General features: G+C 34.9%; 1 pseudogene; it reads left to right on the forward strand.

The window, feature by feature from the left end:
* The first annotated feature begins 7,747 nt into the window (after positions 1–7,747).
* The window catches only part of LOC131483904 (spliceosome-associated protein CWC15 homolog), a 51,323-nt pseudogene continuing 41,649 nt past the window's right edge, over positions 7,748–17,421 (forward strand).

Below are 17,421 nucleotides of genomic sequence, written 5' to 3' on the forward strand. Positions count from 1 at the left end.
AGATCAAATTGACAAATATCTCTATTCATATCAAATATGTCACTATTGATTCTCTGGTTGCTTGATCTATCTACTGAAGGAGTTGCTGAAATCTCCAACTACAGGAGTGTAATTTTTTTACTTCTACCAATTCTTTCAGTTTTTACTTATTTATGCTTTATGTATTTTGATGTTCAGTTGTTTATACATACATGATTAAGATTGCTACATCTTCTTGAAGAATTGACTCTTTTATTATTATGTAATACCTTTCTTTATCCCTAATAATGTCCTTCTTTAAAGATTGCTTTTCCTGAAATTGGTATGGGTACCCCAACTTTCTTTTGATGAGTGTTAGTGTATGGTATCTTTTTCAATTCCTTTAGTCTTTTTATTAAGTTTGTTTTCTAACTTGTGTATTTAGACCATACGCTTTAAAATTAGTTGGTTATGAAGTTAGATTAATATTTAACATGTGTATAACTATTCTTTTTGCTGCATTTCTATGGTTTTAATAGAATTTTTAAGAAGTTTTTATTTAATTTGGGTTAGCTAACATACAGTGTAATATTAGCTCCAGGTGTACAAATTCAACACTTCCATACAACACTCAGTGCTCATCACAAGGGCACTTCTTAATCCCCTTCACCTATTGAAACCATCTCCCCATAGACCTCCCCTCTGGTAACCATCAGTTTGTTCTTTATAGTAAGTTCTCTATAGTTAAGAGTCTGTTTCTTGGTTTGCCTGTCTCTCTCTTTCACTTTGTTCATTTGTTGTGTTTCTCAAATTCCATGAGTGAAATAATATGGTAATTGAACTTTCTTATAGTATTCTATTTTATTTTCCTCAGAATATTAATTACAATTATTGATAAAAACTCTTTATTGCTTGCCCCAGAGGTTACAACATACACTGAACTAATTGAAGTCTATCTTCAAATAACATTGTGGGATTTGTATGTGTAGTATAATTAACTTATAACTAAATATCTCCAATTTCCCCCTTTTGTGCTTTGTGAAATTCTTGTTATTGATTTTACTTATGCATATGTTATCATCACCCAATATACTGTTACTATTATTGCATCAGTTATATTTTAAATCAATTAAGAAATCAGAAGTATTAGTGATTTTGTTTTAGTTTCATTTATTACTTGTCTGATGCACTTCCCTTCTTTAGGTTAGATCCAAGTTTATTTTTCTTCTACTTGAAGAATTTCTTTTAACATTTCTTGCAGAGCAGGGATGCTGGCACTGAATCTCTGCCCTTCTTTTGCTGAGACAATCTTTATTTCACCTTTTTAAAAAAATAATACTTTTGAGAGAGAGACAGAGAATGAGTGGGGGAAGGGCAGAGAGAGAGGGAGACACAGAATCTAAAGCAGGTTCCAGGCTCTGAGATGTCAGCACAGAGCCAACGCAGGGCTTGAACTCAAGAGATCATGACCTGAGCCAAAGTCTGATGCTTAACCAACTGAGCTACCCAGGCGCCCCTCTTCTTTACTTTTTAAGGGCAACTTCACTGGATATACAATTTTTAATTTGTGGGTTTTTTCAAAACACTTGAAATATTTCACTACACTATCCTTTTGGTTGCTTCTGATGAGAAACCTATCAGTTTTATCTGTGTTCCTCTATATGTACCTGTTTTATTTGCTTTGCTTTCTTTCAAACTTTTCTTTGCAAGTGGACTATAATATGCCTATATATTCTTTCTTTCTTTCTTTCTTTCTTTCTTTCTTTCTTTCTTTCTTTCCTTCTCTTTCTTCTTTCTTTTTTTCTTTCTTTCTTTCTTCTTTCATGAGGGAGGGTGTGGGAGTGTAATCATTTTTTGGTGTTCTTTGGATTTCCAGGTTTGTAATCTGCTATCATTGATTTTATAAAGTTCTCGGTCATTGTCACTTCAAATATTTATTCTACTCTATTCTGTCTTTCATATCTTGATATTCCAGTTATGCATATATAATACCTTTAGAAACTAACAATCCATGATACTTATTGCTCTGCTGTTATTTTTATTCTACTTTCTGTTTGGATTTCAGTTTGGGAAGTTTCTATTGATCTTTCTTCAAGAACACTTATTATTGCTTTGGCTGTGTATAGCCTACTGACAAACCCATCAACATATTATTTTTTAAATTTTTGTGTATAAGTTTTCATATATTGTTTTAAAGTTTATTCATTTATTTTGATAGAGGCAGAGAGAATACAAACAGGGAAGGGACAGAGAAAGAGGGAGAATCTCAAGCAGGATCCATGCAGTCAGCACAGAGCCCATGTGGGGCTCAAACTCACAGAACCGTGAGATGACCTCACCTGAAATCAAGAGTTGACTAAACCAATTAAGCCACCCAGGCACCCTTAATTGTTAAAATTTTTAATTTATTCTTAGAGTTTCCATCTCTATGCTTTCATTATACACACACACACACACACACACGTTTTCTTTTTTCATTATAGACTTAAGACATTTTATTATTATATTTTAAATTTGCTGTCTGATAATTCTAACATCTGTGTCATATCTGAGTTTGGAGTCTGGTTCTGATGATTAATTTATCTATTCAGAATGCGTTTTTTCTTGACTGTGGGCATGTCTTATAATTTTGTTGTTGTTGTCAACATCCAGACATTTTGTATTTGGTAATACATAGGTATTTAGCATAAAGGTATATAGGTACTTAGCGTAAAGATAAATATTAATTTGGCTGGGAGTTGGGTTGCACTTAGTATTTGCTGAGGCTGTTGATACCAGAGGCTTCAAATTCTTGTGTCCATTTTGTCTCTCCTCTTGTCCTTAAGATACCCTAAATATGCTTACTCAGAAACAGTCTGCATCTTATTGTTCTTCCAGCTATAATCCACTATGGCTATACTGGAGCCTTGTTGTTATACTGGCAAGGTGGAGAGAGGAAGATTATTCAATAATTTTATAACAAATTAATTATAATAAACAATAATTATTATAAAGTAATTATAAATATTCTATAACAAATGAAATAGTATTGTTGAGCCCAGATATTAGTACTGTGACTTGCATAAGAATTTCTGTAGTGGTGTATATTTTTTCCCTTTGCTTCCTTTTACCTTACCTGGTCTCAAGTTTCCCAAACTATTTTCTTGAAACCTTGACTTTTTAAATATAATTAGTAGCTACAAATATAGTTTTAAAAAATACTAAACTTGTCATTCAAAGAGTATTATATGGATATTAACAATATAATGAAAAAGATTTTTCCTGAAAGTTCTCCCCCTCATAAGAGGAACAACTAACAACTATTCAAGACAAAACAACACTGAGAAAATTGTGGATCATGGGGTTGAGGCTGAGGCACCCTCCCCCAATATAGACTGCTTTAGATGTTAACAGAAGCAACCACACATTGACCACAATGCCTCTCTCCAGGACAGTGAACCACTATATCAAGAAGTATCCCCTGAATCTTGTTTTTACAGTGGGAAAAGAGAATAAAGAGGAGACAATTTCCCTGATGCTCCAGCAATGGGGTCACTTTGTGGGGGTCCCTATTCTGCTCTAGCTCTAAAGTGATTGTAGGGAAACCTCACAACCACTGAGAATTTGACTGTGACAGAGAAGGGGGAGTGGAATTGAAACAACTAGGATGTGGATCTTGGTAACCTGAGTTCATACCTGCAGTGCCCAAATAGTAATCCCAACTAGTGGTTTTATTAATCTGGAGAACTAAGTCAGGGGCACATTCTGACCAGAAAACTTGGCAGAGTGCAGATCTGCCAGAGTGGATTTTTTTTTTTAATTTAAAAAAAAAATTACATCCAAATTAGTTAACACATAGTGTAATAATAGTTTCAGGAATAGAATTCAGTGATTCATCACTTACATATAACATCCAGTGCTCATCCCAACAAGTGTCCTACTTAATTCCCCTTGTCCATTTAACCCATCTCTCACCCAAACCCCTCCAGCAACCCTCAGTTTCTTCTTTGTATTTAACAGTTTCTTACGGTTTGTCTTCCTCCCTGTGTTTATATTTTCTTGTCATCCATTATGCTCATCTGTTTTTTATTTTAAATTCCACATATGAGTGAAGCCATATGATATTTGTCTTTCTCTGACTGACTTATTTCACTTAGCATAATACATTCTAGTTCCATCCATGTTGTTGCAAATGGCAAAATTCATTCTTTTTTTCACTAATATTCCATTGTATATATATACCATATCTTCTTTATCCATTCATTAATAGATGGATATTTGGGCTGTCTACATTTTGGCTATTGTTGATAGTGCTGTTATAAACATTGGGGTGCATGTGTCCCTCTGAAACAGCACTCCCGTATCCTTTGGATAATTACCTAGTAGTACAATTGCTGGGTCATAGGGTAGTTCTATTTTTAATTTTTTGAGAGACCTCCATACTGTTTTCCAGAGAAGCTGCACCAGTTTTCATTTCCACCAGCAGGGCAAAAGTGTTCTTTTTTCTCCATATCCTTACCAACATCTATTGTTGCAGGAGTTGTTAATTTTAGTCATTCGGACAGGGGTGAGGTGGTATCTCATTGTGGTTTTGATTTGTATTTCCCTGATGATAAGTGATATTGAGCATCTTTTCATGTGTCTATCAGCCATCTGGATATCTTCTTTGGAAAGATGTCTATTCTTTTGCCCATTTCTTCACTGGATTATTTGTTTTTTGGGGTGGTGAGTTTGATAAGTTCTTAATAGATTTTGGATACTAACTCTTTATTTGATATTTCATTTGCAAATATCCACTCCCTTCAATCAGTTGCCTTTTAGTTTTGCTGATTGTTTCCTTCACTGTGAAGAAGCTTTTTATCTTGATGAGGTTCCAATAGTTCATTTTTACTTTTGTTTCCCTTGCCTCCAGAGACACATCAAGTAAGAAGTTGCCATGCCTGAGATCAAAGAAGTTGTTGCCTGTTTTCCCCTCTAGGATTTTGATGGCTTGCTATCTTACATTTAAGGCTTTCATCCATTTTGAGTTTATTTTTGTGTATGGTGTAAAAAAGTGGTCCAGGTTCATTCTTCTGCATGTTGCTGTTCAGTTTTCCCAATACCATTTGTTAAGGAGAATGTCTTTTTTTCCATTTGGTATTCTTTACTGCTTTTTCAAACATTAGTTGGTCATATGTTTGTGCGTCCACTTCTAGGTACTCTATTCTGTTCCACAGATCTATGTGTCTGTTTTTGTGCCAGTACCATAATGTCTTGATGTTTACAGCTTTTTAATGAAGCTTGAAGCCCAGAATTGTGATGTTTACAGCTTTGGTTTTCTTTTTCATGATTGCTTTGGCTATTCGGGGTTTTTTCTGGTTCCATACAAATTTTAGGATTGTTCTAGCTCTGTGAAGACTGCTGGTGTTTTTTTGATAGGGATTGCATTGAATATGTTGATTGCTTTGTGAAGTGTTGACATTTTAACAATTTGTTCTTCCAATCCATGAACATGGAATGTTTTCCATTTTTTTAAATGTCTTCTTAAATTTCTTTCATAAGCTTTCTATAGTTTTCAGTATATAGATTTTTCATCTCTTTGGTTAGGTTTATCCCTAGGTATTTTATGGTTTTGGTGCAGTTGTAAATGGGATTGATTCCTTGATTACTCCTTCTGCTGCTTCATTATTGGTATATAGAAATGTAACTTATTTCTGTACATTGATTTTATATCCTGTGACCCTGCTGAATTCATGGATCAGTTCTAGCAGTTTTTGGTGGAGTCTTTTGAGTTTTCTACATAGAGTATCATGTTGTCTGTGAAGAGTGAACGTTTGACTCCCTTCTTGCCAATTTGGATGCCTTTTATCAGTCACAGAACTCACTTGCTGTGACAGTGTCTTCTGACCTCACAGACCAAAAGAGGTGACAACAACTCCTGGAAGCTGAACAACCCAGTAACATTTCCACCAAGATGTGGTCAGGCAGAGTTAATTTCATCCAGAGGAAAGCCAGTACAGGACATAGTGGCTTCTTATACTACGTAGAGGCAGGCAATCCACCATGGTAGAATAATTCATAACCAGTGATGATGGTAGCTACTGGCTCCTCCCAAGTGGAGAATCTATTTTGGAAATTGAGAGTGACCTAGAGGGGTTTCTTCCCCTCCAACTCTGACAAAGAAACTGAAACCTAGCCTCATCTTCTGTGAAAAGAGTCTTCCAGATTTGTAACCAGAAGGCTGGTAAAAACTGCTGTAAATTGTGTGGTCCAGCAGTGCTCAAGCCTAGAGAAGGGCAGGTGAAGCAGATAGTTTACAAAACAAAGCCAATGGTCCTGTTTGACCAGAATATTTGGAGTGTAGGTCAGCTTGAATTGAGACAGCAAAGAGCTTTGTCAGCATTAGAGTTGCTTATCTTACTGTACACAGGCAAGAAATCTAATCTGTAGGCAGGTTTTTCACTGACTACAACTATCAGCATGTCCACTCAGAGAGACTACCTAGAGCACATAGGAAGCTGTTCAACCAATCTATATACAGTGGCACTTGAACAGAGAGAGAGAGAGAGAGAGAGGGAGAGAGAGAGAGAGAGAGAGCACAGCACATGACTTTCCTCATTTGTAGAGCAAAACCAGTAACTTTAGTTGACTAGGGAACAGAGTACACACTCTGGCCTGCTTTGCATCCACAAATAATGAACCATGTAGACCCTGGGACACATCCTACTTCCTGGCCAGGGCAAGGAAGCTGTCTCATAGCCCCATATATTACTGAATGTAGTACCTAATCCCAACCATCTAGTAAGCCTAATCAGAGAATCTAGACAGACATGGAGCCCATCCTGCAGCTTCACTAGTAGGAAAGCTAGTCAGCAATCCTATCCAATTGTTTTTAGTGGTACAGCACCCCTTATTATCCTCAGAGCCCAAACAGATGCCTTACTCAAATATATATAATGAGAGCTGGGCTCAAATGTGCAAGGACATAACTAGCAGACACATCCAGAGACCCAAACTGAGCTGACTGGTAAAGAGCCTCTCTGTCAAAACAAACCTGTAAACTCTAGAAGATGAGTCTGATTATTCAAATGAGAAGATACCAATTCAAGGAATTAAAGATTATGAAAAATCAAGGGAATATTACACCACCAAAGGAAAATTTAAAAGTGCTAATACCTGACCATAAAAAGTGGATATTTATGAAAAGTCAAAGTATTCAGAATAATAATCTTTAAAAAGTCTAGTGAACTATAAGAAAACATAGATAACTAAAAAAAAACTAAGAAAATAATGCATGAACAAAATGAGAAGTTCAAGGAAATAGCAACCATTAAACAAACATAGAATCCCATAGTTGAAAAATACAATAGCTGAACTGAAGAATTCAGCAGAGTTTCAAAATAGACTTGACCATACAGAAGATAAAGAGCCAGTGCCGTTGAGGATAGAACATTGGAAATTACCCAATCAGAAGAGAAAAAAAAAAAAAGAAAGTATTAAAGAGTGAAGAAAGCCTATGGGAATTATGAGACACAATGTAAAGAAACAATATTCACATTATAGGAATTTCAGAAGGAGAAGAGAAAGAGAAAGTAAAAGAAAATATATTTAAAGCAATAGGAGTTGAAAACTTCTAAAATCATGGGGAGTGACATGGTCATCTAGATTGATGAGACCCAAAAGACCTCAAACAGGTGGCACTTGAACAAGGATACCCAAAGACACATTATAATTAAATTGTCAAAAGTTAAAAACAGGCACAGAAGTTTCTGGGAGCATAATACATGGCAGCAACTGCTAGGCCAACTCTTTAACTTGTGAGAAGTGAGAGATGAAAAAGAGAGGTGATTTGAGCCAACTCTCAAGACAATATTCAAGTAGAGACCTACTTTTTCATCCAAGGAGAAAATATAGACAAACTATTCAGGATGCCCCTGAAGAAGTGTGGAACCATGACTTCAGGAGAGAGCTGAAAAAGAGAGTGAGCTGCTGCGAGAGAGGAAAAAAAAATAGAGATTGTCCAATACGAGAACATACCACCTCCTTCTCAATATCAAAGAAGCCTTGGTTAGACCAGGTTCCTGCTGCCAACCTTGATGCAGATGATTCCCTAACTGATGAGGAAGATGAAGATGAAGATTTTGAAGAAGAGAGTGATGATGATGATTCTGCAGTACTTCTTGCAAAACTAGAAAACATTATAGAAGAAAGAGCTGAAAAGCAGTCTACAGAGGAACAAGAACAGAAACCTGAAGAAGGAAGAATACATATGGAGAACATTTTGAATGGAAACCCTCTCCTTAATCTTGCCTCAGGCCAACTTCAAAGGTAAAATAAGGTAGGATGAAGATGTTATTTTCAAGAACTGTGCACAAGTTGTAGATGATCAAAAAAAAAAAAAAAAGAGAGAGAAGGTAAATGATACACTATGATCTGAATTTCACAAAAAGTCCTGGAAAAATATATTAAATAGTACAGTTTTATGTGTTCAATTAAAGACTGTAAATGTAAAAAAAATAAAAATTAAAAATAATTTGAAGAGCAACAAGAGAAAAAAGAGACATTACATACAAAAGAACTGTCATAAGACTATTGGTGGATTTCTCAACAGAATCTTTTCAGATCAAGAACGAATGGAATGACATAATCAAAACATTGAAAGAAAATAACTCACCCAAGTGTTCTACACCTGGTGAAGCTGTCTTTGAGAAACAAAAGAAGGGATAAATCTTCCCATAAAAAAAAAAAAACTGAAGGAGTTTATTGTCACCAGTTTTGCCTTATAGTAAGTGCTAAACAGAGTTCTTTGAGTGGAAGTAAAAGAACACTAATTAACATAAAAACATAAAGAGGTAGCACCAATAAAACTGGTAATGGTAAATATATAGACATGGTTAGATTCTACAACATTGTAATAAGGTGTGTAATTCACTTAAAATTAGTTCAAAAGTAAAAACAAAAAAAAAAAGGAAAAAAACATAATGAAAAGAGTCATAACTACAATGATCTATTAAGTTACACAATACAAAAACACACATATAAATTGTAAAAGCAATAGTCTAAAATGTGGAGAGTAAGGTATAAAGTTTATAAATTCTATTGAAGTAAAGTTTTTATCAATAAAAAATAGGATAATTTTAAGATATTTTATGAAAGCTTCATGGTCAACAAAAGGAAAAATCCTATACTAGTTACAAAAAAAGAAAAAAATGATAAAGGAGTCAAAGCATACTAATACTAAAGACATCAAAACATACATAATAACCCCGCAGGAAAATAAACAAGGATCAATGGATCTACAACACAACTAAGAAACAATTAAAAAAATGACAATAGTAGGTCTTTATCAATAATAGTTTTAAACATAAATGGATTAACTTTGCTATGGAAAGGCAAAGAATGGCTTAATAGATTAAAAAAAAAAAGATCTGACAATATGCTATCTACAAGAGATTTACTTAGCCTTAAAGATACACATAGACTGAGAATAAAGGGACTGAAAAGGATATTTCAAACAAATGGTAACAACAAAAACAAAAACACACCGAAAAAACAGAGATAGTTATACCTATGTCAGACAAAATAGACGGTAAACTAAAAATGGAAAAAAAAGAGGAACAAAAAAGGTCATGATGTATTAATAAAAGAGACAAAATATCAAGAAAATATAGCATTTATAAATATTTTTGCAACCAACATTGGAGCAGTTAAATATATAGAGCAAAAAATAACAACTGAAAGGAGAACTCTCAGCAATGGATAGATCATTCAGTCAGATAATCAATATGAAAACAGAAATTTGGACAGCACTGCAGACAAAATGGACCTGTAGACATATGTAGAACATACTTTTTTTTTAATGTTTACTTATTTATTTTGAGAGAGAGAGACAAAGAGAGGGAATGGAGTAGGAGAATTGAGAGAGGGAGAGAGAGGATCCCAAGCAGGCTCCACACTGTCAACACAGACTCCGACATGGGGCTCAATCTCACAAATTGTGAGATCATGACCTGAGCCAAAATCGATAGATGCCCAAATGACTGAGCCACCCAGGTGCCTCAACATATGCAAAACATTCTGTCCCATGAGAGTAGAATTCAGTTTTTCTCAAGCTCACATGGAACATTTTCTAGGATACATCATATGTTATACCACAAATCAAATCAGTAAATTCGGAAGATTGAAACCATACCAAATATGTTCTCTGCTCACAATCACATGAAACTAGAAATAATTAAGAGCAAATTTAAAAAAAAATTACAAGTACATGAAATTAAACAATACTTTCCTGAATAATCAATAAATCAAAGGAAAATTAAAGCAAATTTTTTTAAATTTCTTAAAAAAAGTAGAAACACAATATTACCAGAACTTATGAGATGAAGTAAAAAGTTTTAAGAGGAATGTTTATAGCAATAAAAGCCTACATTAAAAAGCAAAAACAGATCCCAAATTAGCAATCTTAACTCTATGCCTTAAGGACCTACAAAAAGAGAAACAAACTAATCCCCAAGTTAGAAGAAGAAAGTAAATAATAAAAGAACAGAAATAAGTGAAATAAAGAACAGAAAAACAAAGACAAATCTTAACTAATGTAGGAGTTGATTCTATGAAAAGATAAACAAAATTGGCAAACCTTGTGGAGATCAACGAAGAAAAGACCCAAATCAACAAAACTATAAATGAAAAAGACACATTACAACTAATACCACAGAAATTTGAAGGATCATAAGAGGCTATTATGAACAAATGTATACCAACAAATTAGACAACTGAGAAGAAATGGAAAAAATCTTGGAAACCTACAAGTCACCAAGACTGAATCAGGAAGAAATAGAAAGTCTGAATAGGCTGATTATTAGTAAGGAGTCTGAATCAGTTAACAAAAATATCCCAATGACGCAAAGCATGGGACTTGATGGCTTCACTGGCGGATTTAACCAAACACTTAAGGAAGAATTAACAATAATCTTTTTCAAACTCTTCTAAAAAAATTTGAAGGATAAGAAACCCTCCCAGTCTTAATTTACCAGGCTAGCATTATCCTGATATTCAAAGAGGATACTACTAAAGGAAAAACAAACAAAACAAAAACAAACTACAGCCAATATCTCTGTTGAATATAGATGCAAAAATTCTCAAAAAAAATGCTGACAAAACAAATTTGGCAGCAAAGCAAGCAGAACAGGATCATTCACTATGATCAAGTGGGATTTATCCCAAGTATTCAGGGATGGTTCAACATATGCAAATCAATGTGACATATCACATTAATAGAATGAAAGAGAAGAATCATTATTTTCTCAATAAATGTAAAAAAACACTTTTGACAGTATTCAACTTCTATTCATGACAAAAACATAATAAAGGCCATGTAAGACAAACCCACAGCTAATATTACTCTCAATGGTAAAGATTGAAAGCATTTCCTCTAAGATCAGGAACAAGACAAGGATTCCCACATAGTACTAGAAGTCCTAGCTAGAGCAATTACATAAGAAAAATAATTTAAAAATATCAGAATTGGAAAGGAAGGGGGTTTCAACTATGTTGAGGCACCTGGGTAACTTGGTTGGTTGAGTGACTGACTCGATTTTGACTCAGGTCATGATCCCAGGGTCCTGGGACTGAGCCCTGCATTGGACTTCATGCTGAGTGTGGAGTCTGCTTAAGATTCTTTCTCTCCCTCTGCCTCATCTTCTTCATTTCTAATTCTTTACTACTATTATTATTATTTTAGAGAGAGAGAGAGAGAGTGCACATACAAGTACTTGTACATTCAATGGAGAAAAGATAGTCTCTTTAATAAATGGTGCTGGGATAATTGGATATGTACATGTAACGAACTATAGAAATGATCTCTGAATGTATAGTTTTGGATATTTACATGTAAATAAATGAAATGAGCCTGTATCTTACTCCATTCATGAAAATTAATTCAAAGTGGATTTAAAGACTTAAATGTAAGACATTTGAAATGAAAATGTGAAACATCTGAAAGAAAACATAAGAACTAACTTTAACATGTGCCTTGGTCATGATTTTTTTTGGATGACTCCTAAAGCACAAACAACATAATACAAAATAATCAGGTGGAACTATCAAATCAAAATGCTTCCAGGGGTGCCTGCATGGCTCAGTCAGTTAAGCATCCAACTCTTGATTTCAGCTCAGGTTCCTTAGATCGAGCCCCACATAGGGCTCTGTGCTGACAGCACAGAGACTGCTTGGGATTCTCTCTCTCCCTCTATCTGCCACTCCCCTCCATAAAATAAATGAGCATTTTAATAAATAAAAATAAAAAAGCTTCTGTATAGCAAATGGAAAAATCAAAAAAGTGAAAAGACAACCTAAATAATTAGAAAAAATATTGCAAACCCCATATCTGATAATGGTTAATATCCAAAATATACAAAGAACTCATATAACTTATTAGCAAAAATTTTCCAAATAACCCAATTTAAAAGTGGCTGATCTAAATAGATATTTCTCCAAAGAAGATATACAAAAGGCCAATAAGTATATGATAAATGTTCAATATTACTAGCCATTAGGGAAATGAAAATTCAAACTGCAATGAGATATGATCTCACACCATTAGAATTGCCATCACCAAAAAATTAAGAGACAGCAAATGCTGACTGGATGTCAAGAAACGGAAACCTGTCTGCATTGTTGGTGGGATTGTTAATTGGTAAAACCACTATGGAAAATAAAATGGAGGACCCTCAAAAAAAAATAGAAGTAACACCTATCCAGGAATTAGACTTTTGGGAATATATCCAAAGGAAAAGGAACCACTAATTTGAGACGATATCTGCACACCCAAGTTTATAGCAGCATTATTTACAATGCCCAAAATATGGAAAAACCTATTTGTCTATTGATGGGTGAATGGATAAAGAAGTTGTAGTATGCATAAAGAATGGGATCTTGGGGCACCTGGGTAGCTCAGTCGGTTGGGCATCTGACTTCGGCTCAGGTCACAATCTCGCGGTCGGTGAGTTCGAGCCCCGAGTCGGGCTCTGGGCTGATGGCTCAGAGCCTGGAGCCTGCTTCCGATTCTGTGTCTCCCTCTCTCTCTGCCCCTCCCCCGTTCATGCTCTGTCTCTCTCTGTCTCAAAAATAAATAAACGTTAAAAAATTTTTTTTAAAAAGAAGAATGGGATCTTATCTAGCAATAAAAACTTAGGAAATCCTACCATTTGTGACTACGGATGAATCCTAGATGCATTATAAGTGAAATAAGACAGAGAAAGAAAAATACTATTTTACCTCACTTTATATGTGGAATCTAAAAATAAACAAATATAATCAAAGAAACCCACAAACTCATACAAAAAGAGATGAGACCTGTGACTATCAGAGATGGATGGGAGAAATAATTAAAGGAAGCTACTCAAAACATACAGACTTCAAGGTAAATAAGTAGTAGGGATGCTATGTACAACATGATAACTATAGCTGACACTGCTGTGTAACATACTGGAAAATTGTTAAGACAGTAAATCCTAGGAGCTTTCATCACAAGGAGATTTCTTTTTCTTCTTTGCTTCGTTTTTTTTTTTTTTTTTTTTTATTGTATCTAAAGAAGATGAATACTGGGTAAATCCATCGTGGTATCATTTCATAGTATATGTAAGTCAAACCACCATGCTGCATGCCTTAAACTTACACAATCATGCTTGTAAATTTTTTCTCAATACAATTGGAAAAAGTTGTGATATATTTATATAATGAAATATTATTAAGCCATAAAAATGAAATATTAAGTTATACTACTAAATAGATGAGACTTGAATGCAATATGCTAAGTGACTCATATATAGTCACAAAAGACAATATATTGTATGATTACATTTACATGAAATGTTAAAAGTAAATACATAGAGACAGAGGAGATGAGGATTTGGGAGTGTTGGTTAATGGCTGAGGGGTGCAGGTTTTTTGGGTAGTAATAAAAATATTCTAACATTGATCATGGTGATAAATGCACACCTTTGTAAATATGCTGGTTTATCTTACTACTATTTCATGAGTGTTTTTGTTGTCAGTTGATGTGTTCAATAAACTTTGATTAGATCCTGTTTATTGATGGAGTTGTTGACTTTTGTTATATTCTTGATGACTTTCTGTGTAGCTATTTTAGCAATTGTTGGAAATAGGGTATTGAAGCCTCCAAGTAAAATTGTGAATTTGTCTATTTTTCCTTTTTGTCTATCAGTTTTTTTCTTCGTATATTTTTTATTTGGTGCATACATATTTAAGATTGCTGTGTGTTCCTTGCATATTGACCATTTTATCTTTATATAATCTCCTCTGTCTCTAGTAAGTTTATTTACCCTAGTAGGTTTATTAATATATGATATGAATATAACTACCTTTAATTTTTTATTAATTTTTGCATAAGTCTTTTTTTATTCTTTTATTTTCTATCTGCCTTTACGATTACTTTTGAAAAAAAATGTTTCTTTTAAGCAGTAAACAGTTCAGTCACTTTTGTTTTAGTTCACTCATACTTTTAACTACTATGACAAATCATGTATTTTAATTGCTATATTTAGACAATTTACATTTATTTACATTTATGTAATTATGTGATTAGTGATATTTTAATGCTCAAATTTCACATTTTAATTTTTGTTTTCTGTTTGTTCTGTTTCTTGTTTCTCTGATTTTTTTGGCATCTTCCTGTCTTTACAGGCATGCAGTAGCACAGGGCCATGCTTTCAGGACTCCACAGTTAATTTAATGAATTGTTTTTGCTGTCTTGAAATTTCTAATAATTTTTAAAAAGCAAGACTGCATTTTCATTTTGAGCTGGGCTTTTACAAATTGTGCAGCCAGTCCTAAAAAATATGAGTCAGGGAACTTGATTCCTGAGATGGTCTCCAGATGGAGGCAAACTTCAGAAAATTACAAGAAGCCCAAAACATTGAGAGTGGTAGTGCAGAGATGACCGCAGGGAGTGTCCAGACAGAAAGGCCTGGGAGGGTGTTACTGTTCTTTATATCTAACATTGAATGGAGAGTAGCCAGATGATGATGTATAGTAAAGAGGAAGTAGATGTTACTGAGCAGAATAGGGGTGAGAGGGAGGGAGGAGGAATATATATATAGAGAGAGATCTGCTCACCTCTCTAATGCCCTGGTGTTCTGTTAGTCCTTGGTATTTAGACCCATCATAGAGAACAAGAGGTATATACCATGAGTAGGCAGAAATTACCTAAAACTGATTGAAATTAAACTCCCACTATCTTACAGAATTGAGATATAAAATAAAATCAAACTCGGTGTTATGAAGTGAATATTTGTGTCCCTCTAATATTTGTATGTTGATGTTCTAACCGCCACTGTGATGATATTTGGAGATAGGGCCTTTGGGAAGTGATTAGGGTTATATGAATTATAATAGTAGGGCCCTGATATGATGTGATTGGTATGTTTATAAAAAGACACCAAAGAATCTACACTCTCTCTCCCCTGTGTGAGAACACAGTGAAAAGGGCATGATTTACAAGCCACAAAGAGAGTTTTCACCAGAGCCTCCCAGCTTCCACACTATGAAAAATAAATTTCTGTTGTTTAAGCCACTCAGCTTATGATATTCCGTTATGGCAGCTCAAGCTAACTAGGTCACTAAGAGAAAAATAAGTTATATTTAAGACCCATTTTAATTTAAAGCCATCAATTTATGCCCATTATAAACTCTATATTTGTGTCCAGCAAAGACTCGAACCCATGAACCATGAGATCATGAACTGAGCTGAAGTCGGATGCTTAACTGATTGAGCCACCCAGGTGCCCCTGGAAATGTATATTTAAAATAGAGTTTTGGTGCTTCAAAATAGAGATAAAAACTAGCAACATTGAATACAATATAGAAATAGAGAATGGAAAGGATATAAGCACACTCCAATGAAAGGCAAATATCTCCATTGCAAAGAAATTAATCCAAAGCAAAAAACTGGTTAAAGCGCTGAAGTGTCTGCCTTCCTGAGTTTCGGACCAGAATCAGGCAGTGACACTATAAATATCTGTTATCCCAAAGACTGTTGTTTAATGTGTGTTATTACAGTGCTTCAGCAAACATCTTTATACATGCATCCAGGTGCATTTGTGCAAGAATTTCTGTAGGGAATATAGCTAGCAGAAAAATTGCTGGGTTGTGGGGACAAGACACATTTTTCTAGGCATTGTCACATTGGTTTTAAAATTGTAGCAATTTACACTCCTCCTACTACATTTATTTTATTTTATTTAAAAAAAATTTTTTTAACGTTTATTTATTTTTGAGACAGAGAGAGACAGAGCATGAACAGGGGAGGGGCAGAGAGAGAGGGAGACACAGAATCTGAAACAGGCTCCAGGCTCTGAGCTGTCAGCACAGAGCCCAAAGCGGGGCTCGAACTCACAGACCGTGAGATCATGACCTGAGCCGAAGTCGGATGCTTAACCGACCAAGCCACCCAGGCGCCCCTCCTCCTACTACATTTAGGAGAATTTTTTATTTCTCCATGTTCTCCCAACATCAGTTGTCAGATACTGCCCTCCCTGCACCCAACTACTACAGCTAATGGAAATAATGTGGTATTTCATTCTTTTCATTTGTATGTCATTAATAACTGAGGATGAACCATGTTTCATTTTTAAATAGGTATTTTGGGCTTCATCTGTAAAATTGCTTAGTTATATGTGTTGTTAATTTTTCTATTGGTTTGTTTCATGTTTTTAATTTTTTAACTTTTTAAAAATATAATTTATTGTCAAAATGGCTTACATACAATGCCCAGTGCTCATCCCAACAAGTGTCCTCCTCCATACCCATCACACACTTTCCCCTCTCCCACACCCCCCATCAGCCCTCAGTTTAAGAGTCTCTTATGGTTTGCTTTTTTCCCTCTCTGTAATTTTTTCCCCTTCCCCTCCCCCATGGTCTTCTGTTAAGTTTCTCAAGACCCACATATGAGTGAAAACATATGATATCTGACTTTGTCTGACTGACTTATTTCGCTTAGCATAATAACCTCCAGTTCCATCCATGTTGCTGCAAATGGCCGGATTTCATTCTTTCTCATTGCCACGCAGTATTCCATTCTTCTTTATCCAATCGTCAGTTGATAGACATTTAGGCTCTTTCCATAATTTGGCTATTGTTGAAAGTGCTACTATAAACATTGGGGTACATGTGCCCCTATGCGTCAGCACTCCTGTATCCCTTGGGTAAATTCCTACCAGTGCTATTGCTGGGTCATAGGGTAGTTCTATTTTTAATGTTTTGAGGAACCTCCACACTCTTTTCCAGAGCAGTTGCACCAGTTTGCATTCCCACCAACAGTGCAAGTGGGTTCCCATTTCTCCACATCCTTGCCAGCATCGATAGCCTCCTGAGTTGTTCATTTTAGCCACTCTGCCCAGCGTGAGGTGATATCTGAGTGTGGTTTTGATTTGTATTTCCCTGATGATGAGTGACGTTGAACATCTTTTCATGTGTCTGTTGGCCATC

The sequence above is a fragment of the Neofelis nebulosa genome, chromosome 8, assembly GCF_028018385.1.
Source record: "Neofelis nebulosa isolate mNeoNeb1 chromosome 8, mNeoNeb1.pri, whole genome shotgun sequence".
In the NCBI taxonomy this organism is placed as follows: domain Eukaryota; kingdom Metazoa; phylum Chordata; class Mammalia; order Carnivora; family Felidae; genus Neofelis; species Neofelis nebulosa.